Here is an 8,690-nt window from a genome sequence, read left to right on the forward strand (position 1 = left end):
TGAACGGAGACCAGTATCTCTTAGATGAGAAGGGCTTACGACAGCAGTGAGACAGATGCTCCTCACCTCAGCTCTTCTGCATGAGTCCGCTCAAAGAGGAAATGTCCGACTCTTTCCCTGAGCTGACATTTTTCCGTCTGCTCATTAATTCAAATCAGCTCTCGCACAACCCTAAACCACAGAGTGATGTCACCCAGCTGCTTTTTAACTGTGGGTTAGCTCTGGCTATAGAAAAGGGATGGCTGGAGAAAAATGAGGAGGAACCCATAGGTCATATCAAACCTGGTGACTTGGTTTATGTCTTGGACTTGAGGAATTCTTCACTATGCCATTTCTAAATTATCACCTTAGGTAGAAAATCATTATGTGGATGATGAAGCGTTACAGCTGCTAAATACAGCAACCTGTAGGTTGTGATCTGGCAGATCAGGCTCCTTATCATATACCATTGCATATTACAGGTAGATAACATGCTACCACATTAAAAAAAGGGTTTAAAGAAAAAATATTTCTTTAAATATTAGTCATACTCTTAAGTATTCATGTATATACATTCTTCCTTGATGCACAGATGGAGAAAGTGCAAAAAGAAAATAAAAGGTGGTAAATAATCATCTTAAATGACATGTTTTAGAAATGCTAAAATCTTTGATTATCATTGTCCTTCCCCCCAGCGGGGAATTTATGATGTGGGCCTAGTGAAAGACCAGGCATGGGTCAGAGCCTGTGACTTGTGTACATTGTACAGCTAGCCTGCATAGCGTGCCAGTGGCAGGTCTCCTGGGCTTCAAGGACTTGTCTGACTGACCAGCCGCTGTGCAGATGGACAGCCTTGCTGAGTTTGCACACAAGACGGAAGCCACAATGGCACTATTTTACTGGGCAGCATGATCACTACAAGAGGGTATGTAAGGGCTGCTCTCATGGCTCAGTAGGCACTGAACAGAGAGGACACTATAAGACTGACATCATAGAGTTAAAAAATTAGGACCACTGTGGTCTTTCTCAAGTATATGAAGTCAATTTTCTCTTAAAATAAAGTGTGATAAGATGTTGAGGTGCTGAAAGCTGGTGTTTCTGGTTAATGTAGATACAGAAAACACACCAAGGAGTTAAAACAATCATGTACCAAACGTGTTGTTATTTATTATATTATAATCAAAGTTGAATACATTAACTCTGGCTCTAGAAAATTAAGATTCATTATTTTCTGACATTTTATGTACAAGAAGTAATCAATCAATCAAGACAGACCAATTGATCATTACAATAATGATTAGTTGTACGCCTAATTGGAACTCATGTGTAATAAACAAGTGTCTATATTTGCTTCACAGTACTTGTACTAATGTGACTGAGTGTAATGTGCAGCCAAGCCAGCAGTCTGAAAGACATGTGTAGTATCCACAAATCATGAAGAACGTAACTGACCAGATCACAGATACTGAAACTGACACTCTCAACCATTAACCTCTTATAGACTTTTGCAGAATTTGCCTCAAACCACTTCTGGTCTGAATAAATAAAATAATTTATATCCATCCATCCATCATCTATACCCGCTAATTCCTATTTAGGGTCACAGGTAGCTGCTGAAGCCTAAAATAATTTATATAAATTAAATAAATAAATAATAGATAATTTCTTTTTTTTATGTAATTGCATACAAATGTAGGCAGTAAGGGGTTAACTGAGTACCACCGTGCGATGTACCTGCTCTGTTTCTACACAACTTTGAAAAGAGGAAGCAGTCCAGGTGCAGCGCAAGTTTCACTTTCCATCACTCTTTGGAAATAAGTGGACCATTGCAATGTTTGCCACTTTGCATCCGGTAGGTCTACAACAAAACCTGCATAACCTTGTGCGTGCACTTATATGGTATGATTTCATTATTGTACAATGATGCTCAAGACTGCTTCTATGATGCCAAAAGTCCATGAAGCCTTCCCATGTAACCTATGTTGTCCCTAATGTTGGCAGAGCTCCTGCAATTCCACCTGCCAATGTGTTAACTTTGAACATGCATGTTCACTTGAACACACAACCGAACACACAGTCACAATCTGTGTCTTTTCACTGCAATTCTACATTGAGACTGAAGGAATTATTACTCATTAATAATTATTAATAATGGTTCAACTTCACAATTTATCCACGGTTTACATTTGTGCCAAACCTTTGGGCAAGGGGTCTATTTAGATCACCGATGAACTATGGTCCATTTAACTGCCAGGCTGCTGAAATGCAAACAGTGCCGAAGTAAATTATGGTATGTATGCAGCATGATACAGTCTACTGTGCACAATATCTTGTCTATGTCTTGGACCATCTGTGATGTCCTGCTGCTTGTGAGTCAGAGTACATTGTTAAGTTCTGCACTAAAGTTACCATGATAAAACCATCCTGTCTTAGTACACTACTTACAGAGACAGTGAATGTTGGGGAGAAGAAGTTAGAGGAGGAAAGCAAACTAAACGCGGTTATTGTGCTGAGGTCAGCAGGGCCTTGGACAGGCTTCAAATGGCCAATGAGATGGCCAGCATACAGACCAGAGGAGCCATTACTTCCCTGCTGAGCACATAAGCCTGGCTTGAGGCTTAACATCCGACAGTAACACAGCCCCTCATGGTTTTAAGAACAGACCAGACAGTTATTTTTTTCCTCCTCCTAACTCACTGCTAAAAAGAGGAGCGCTGAAATGTAGCTGGGCCGCCAGTCTTGTCCTGTCACCCCTAGTCCTCATCAAGCTGCAACTCAATCAGAGTACTCTGACCTAGTCATCAGTCAGCCAGTGAGACCTATTGACAAAGAGAACATAGGGAGGAAAAGAACTTAGTGTGGCTGAAGATTTAATCTATGAGTCTTCTGTCACCTTACTACACAAGTCTGACTTCACAGATGGAGTGCTGCACAGTGTCATTACTCAGACCAGGGGTGAGTCATGCTGTGTTTAGAGGACGGGCACATTATACTGTGCACTGAAATAAAACATTTTGTGCTTCACATTTTGTCACATAGTAGTGGTTTGTATTCTTGCACCAATAGAAGAAGGAATTAAATTGCAACCACTGAACACAGACTTGTAGGGCACAATGCTGGCCATCCTAGCATACAGACAACAGGTTATCCCTGACTGATGCAGCATACAGATTCCTAACATGTTACAGTTCTGGTTTCACCAGATTCCTCTGGGGATAATAGATTCCAACATCTCTCACACCCACTAACCAAACATAACAGATTTCTAAAATAGAAATCCAAAGTCATCACGAGACTCCGTCGAACTCTGTCGTCACTGTACGTTGCATGATGGTTAATAAAGGTGGATGTCAACAAAAATAAATAATGGAGACAAATGCAATCTGATTGTTATTTTTTAAAATCACAATTTTTTATAGAAACTTAGAACACTGCTCATCAACCGAAAACTGGGTAGCAATTAGTTACAATATGCACCAAAATCTGCATTGCTGATATTTTCAATTTTGAGCAGTGTTCACCTCTTAACAGGCACAGACACAGAGATAATAGACTAATCATAAGCATTGTTCCATCAGATCAACCTAAGAGTAAGATTGTAAGTGATTAGGTGTAGGACAAAGAAGATCAATGAGGCAGCCTTTAGCTAAACTATACAGGGACATTATTAAAAGTAAAAAAATCAAACTACAGACACTAGACTTTTGTCAGTCATGCCACGGCTTGCAAAGGTATGTAAATTTCAACATTTCAGTCAGACAGTTACCTTCATGCACTGAGTGAGGAACTAACAAACAAAACCAAAGCTGGAGGGGAGAGCAGGCTTAACACTAGTCTCATTAATAAAATACCAACAACATTCAAAAGCAGCTGTGGTGGTGCTGGTGCATTTCATGTTTCCTAAACAGAAAATCTCTGTTTGCAATCGTCCACCCTTTCTGAGTGTCCTTGACTATGACACTAAAGCTCTGCCAGCTCCAGGATGGTGTTTTGTAGCTTAACCTGACGTCTGAACACCCCAGAGCTCCCTGCAAGAGAAATCCATTCCTCTGTGGCATAAACAGTATCACCACAACAGCGTTTTTACAATTACCTATTGTCATTATCAACATCAACACTGTTGATGTAGCACTGCTCCTTCTGCACGATGTAAAATGAAACACATTTGCCTAAAACCAGCATGTATTAATGGGCATATATTAAATATCATCGGAGAGATACGGATCAGTGTTTCCTCGAGGCAAGGGGCTGAACCTCTGCTCCAGTCCTGTGGTCTTGTACAGATCGGAGGTGGCTACAATCCCTGGCTCCATTATCGGACACAATCATTTTTTTCGTGCCTTTATACAGCAGAATACCAAAATGAAAGGCTAAACCATAAGCACGGGTTAATATGCACACGGATTTAATTTTAATGACACACCAACTGTCTCTCCAAAAACAGTCACTTCCACGACGTTTTATATGAATTCATAAGGGCGCATCCGCCTCTATAACACAATGCTGAATAGGTCCTTGTTTCGCCGACTTCCATGCTTTATCTGTGGGCCTCAGTACAGAACTGGACCACTTCGTGAAAAAAAACATGCTGAATGGAAGACACAGAGTGAAGTCAGAGGAAAAGGCGATCGCTAAAAACAAGCTGTCCGACTATGGAACCACAAGAGAGATGGGGGTGACTCGGAGGTTTTCGGGCGCAGCCGCAAAATCACCCAAAAGAAGAACACACTTGTAGCTAACATAAACGACAAAACACAGGGGTAGTTTGTAAACAGCTGCCTTATTTATGTGTTATTTATGTCTGTTCTGTCAAACATAATGAATGTATTAGAGTAGCATACAGGAGTAAAATCGGTAAAGACCTAGCATAAATCGTGTCCGATAATGGATCTCGTGACATCACATTGCATGTTAACTAGCAGCTCACGCTAACGCTCACGGTCGGGTTTAACGTTAGCTAACTAGCTCTGTACAATATACACCGGTTAATACAACACACACTTCAAAGCAGTTATTGGACATTAACACAAAAACACAACGTGCAGCCAAACAGCGTGCTAAAACGTAGCGGCGGCAGGAGCAACACAACGAGACAAAACGCTGTGTGTGTGGTGGGAAACTCACCCAAAAGAAACCTCTGTGGTGTCGACCCGACGCTGCTGCAAACTAGCGGCGAAGGCCCATCAGGGTGAGTCCTAGGCTCGGGGGGCATTCAGGGTCTGCAGGGTTTAAGATCAGTCAATCCCAAATGTGGCTTTGCTTTGACGGTTGCCCGCATACGTGTGTTTGTTTGCGTGTGTGCGAACGTGTGCGTGCGCGCGTATGTGTGTGTGGCGGAGTTCAGCGAGGCCTGCCGCTGGAGGAAATGGTCTCCGCTCCGTCTACGCAACACGCATGCGCAGAGCGGCGGCGTCACAGGGTGAGATGGTCTGTGAGCACAGCCATGTGGCCAACAGGTGAGGCAACTGATGGCAGACTTGTTACTGAGCTACCTGCCTGCCTCTCCTCAGTCACACGGTGGGACTATATCGAAGACAGAAATTTTGTACAAGCACAAACCTCATTTCAAGAGCTACTCAGTTTGCAGGTTAGCATTTGAGAGTAGACCTGGGGCAATTGTTTTGTGTCAGACTTTTAGAGGTGCTCAGGCCCCAAGGAGAATGTGGCATTTAGACCGGGCCTTATGATCTCTCCCTCTCCTGTCTGCTGACTAAACCCTGCTCTCACCCCTTCTCTCTCTTTCTCTATTCTCCTCTGTCCTCCTTCATTGTGCTGTCAGCCAAATAGCAAATTTAACATCCAATCCCAGAATCTATAATCTAATAAACAGTCTGAATTGATTTTAGGTAATGTCATCTTGACCTCACTTTCTCACCTGAACCTGGTTGTTTCCATCTATGGAGAAACACATTTCCAGTTATTTAGAGTTTGCCGACTTCCTGGATTCACTGTCCATTAATTTGTCAATAAATTCTCAGTGTAACTGAGTAGTCACTATGTAATTCCATCATAAAAACTGCATACGACTTAGCAGTGGTTTAATTTGCCCTGCGGAGCAGAGCTTCCCTTATGTCTGTTGTAAACATACGACTGAGTTTTCTTTCATCTGTTAATGAAGAAGAATGATAGCAGTGTTTTAATACTACACAGTAGTTCTATTTTATAGCACTTACGCTAAAATAATCGTGTTATCGGTTTCAGTGACTTGTTCCCTGGCAACAAGCCACTGAAACTAAGTCAGCTAACATTGTTTAACAATACTCAAACCATGGAACTGTAACCACACACTTTCTGAGTCACAGTAATAATGACCTAATGTTCACAATCAGAACAGTCAGTAACTGGGTAATCTGTGATATGGGTGTGTCCTCTTGTTGTTTTTTTTGGCCAACAATGTGTGCCACTGAGCTATTTTGATATTAGGTGCTCAGAAATTGCCAAAACACCTTGAGAAAGCAGAAAAGAGCATATATAGAAATGAGCACATGGATGAACTCTTACAAATCTGTGCCTGCTTGCTTTCATATACTGACCTGCAAACTGAGTAGCTCCTGAAATTGGGTTTGTGCTTGCTCAAAACTTTTGGCTTCAAATTACTTTCATATAAAACCATATTTGTAGCAGCACAATACTCAATGATGGATCATGAAAAATTGGGCCCTTGGGCACAGACATATAAAAGCCCCCTCTGTATTCCCTGCACTCATAGGAGCAACCACATGATTTGTCCTCAGTTTTTATATTCTTGTGATGTTATGTGTGTCTTTGTTGTTGGGTGTCTTTTTTTTGGCAATTTTGTCCCCATTTTGACTAGTGTTACATCTCGTCATAATCATGTGTACATATATATATCCTTGTTTTGTGTGTAATTTTTAGGTTGTTCATATTTAGGTCAGCATTGTGCAGTGTTTGCAGTTGTTTTCACATTCTTTTTAGTCACTGTCTGTTTTTAGTGGTTTTGTATCTCTTTGGAGCTGCATCCACTTTTATCTGCATTTTGTTGTATGTACACTTTTCCCTTCATGGTTCTCCTCTAGGCCCCCCTGACCTCTTGGAACCCTGGGCTTGTTAAATAATTCATCCATGACAGTATGTTGTAATATATTCTTCCATCTTTTCTCCAAGCCAAGTGGGAAACATTAGAATAAGCTACTGTTACAGAACATCTGCTTGCTTTACAGTTATACATAAAATATTGTAGGTCTAGAATGAGTCCTCCAGAGGCTCCTGAGGGACCCATATTCATTGTATGCCATTTGGTTTGTGGCAGTATCATTAACCGCACATTTGTTAGACAATATACACTGCATTATTATCTGTATAGTCCACTTTTTCAAGGGCCCTGTATCAAAATTGGCATGGTTGATGTTGCCAAATATGCATTTTTCAATCAGTTACCAGAATAATAAAGATACACAAGTGCATACACAAGACATTATATGACAAACCTGTCAATATACCACACAGATATCAAAACTCAATTTGCCGTCAGGTATACCAGCTCCACAACTTAAGACTTTGACAGATGTAAGTGTCACTGAACGTATCACACTACATACAACTCTAGACTTCATTTTTTTAAAAATCTAGGTAAATTGCAGTTTAATTCCTTGCTCCAGGCCACCTATGACCCTCTAAAGGATAAGCAGGTATAGCTAATGGATGGCTGGCTGAATTCATTTTAGGCACTTCAGAATCTGGCTCATTGGTATGTACAGTGCATGTCGGCTCACTGTCACACTGTCATAGCTAACTGGGACACAGCAGAATAGAGTCATTCATTTTATTAGTATCACTTGGATTTCCCTCCTATGGCAAACTCATATGACTGCAGTAAAAAAATCACAAATGCATATAACAACTTTATTGAAGTGACAGAAGTGTTCACATTTTGTTGAATAAAAAAATGCCACTGCCACAACCAAGCAATTATGTGCATTAATATATCAGTAATGTTTAAAGGTTATGTTCCACTACCTTCTTTGTGTGATAGATGATTCTTTCTAACAATATCTATTCTATGTAACAATACATTTTATAAACTAATCATATATTTTGTATTAAAAGATTTAATATCTAAAGTAGTAAGCAGTGGCTATAGCTGTCAATATATATCATGAGGTAATAAGTGTAAAATGTTTCCATATTAAACCCACTGAAGTTCTGAATACATGGTGGTATTAAATGGAAATGCACAATTAGGGACTTGTGTACAGTAGTTGTGTAGAAACTGAGGTATATTATTTTCTCAATGCCCATGTTAGGAAGATTTTAATGTACTTTGCATATAAAGGAGCACCTATAAATCTGCATTTAGTCAGAAGATCCAGGCTGAATGTTAATGAATGGGATTTTTTTCATCATTAATTTACATTTTTATATTATATTACACCTGTATCTAAAAATACATACAAAACAATATGCTTTATATTCATTTTTGTAGTTATTTTATTCAGTGGAGAAGAAAAAGAATAGTTGCCTTGAGAATGCACAGGAAAGGAGCCCACAGTCTTTAGACTGTTTCATCTGAATGAGGCACTCAGGAAATTTTTAAATATTTAATTTACATTAATATTCATTTTCAATTTAGAAAGTTGTAGAAGCACCAATCAAGTTTATTTTATTCTGCATCACCCTACCAGCTTGGTAAACCTAGTTTGCGTGAATCCTAATGAGATAAAGTACAATTCCCTTTTTATTGAGCAGTTATG

The 8,690-nt window shown here is 40.0% G+C and overlaps 1 protein-coding gene across 2 annotated transcripts in view; it reads right to left on the reverse strand.

The window, feature by feature from the left end:
* Window positions 1–5,345, reverse strand: part of cskl (c-src tyrosine kinase-like) — a 38,701-nt gene extending 33,356 nt beyond the window's left edge. The window contains exon 1 of one of the 2 annotated variants that reach the window (XM_026294058.1): window positions 5,104–5,345. The gene's annotated coding sequence lies outside the window, so the exon portion shown is untranslated. Of the gene's footprint in view, window positions 1–2,676; window positions 2,812–5,103 lie in introns of those variants that run through there. The other variant, XM_026294059.1, reaches the window with a different exon arrangement.
* Between the last annotated feature and the right edge of the window lie 3,345 nt (window positions 5,346–8,690).

Source organism: Mastacembelus armatus, chromosome 3, assembly GCF_900324485.2.
Source record: "Mastacembelus armatus chromosome 3, fMasArm1.2, whole genome shotgun sequence".
Lineage (NCBI taxonomy): Eukaryota > Metazoa > Chordata > Actinopteri > Synbranchiformes > Mastacembelidae > Mastacembelus > Mastacembelus armatus.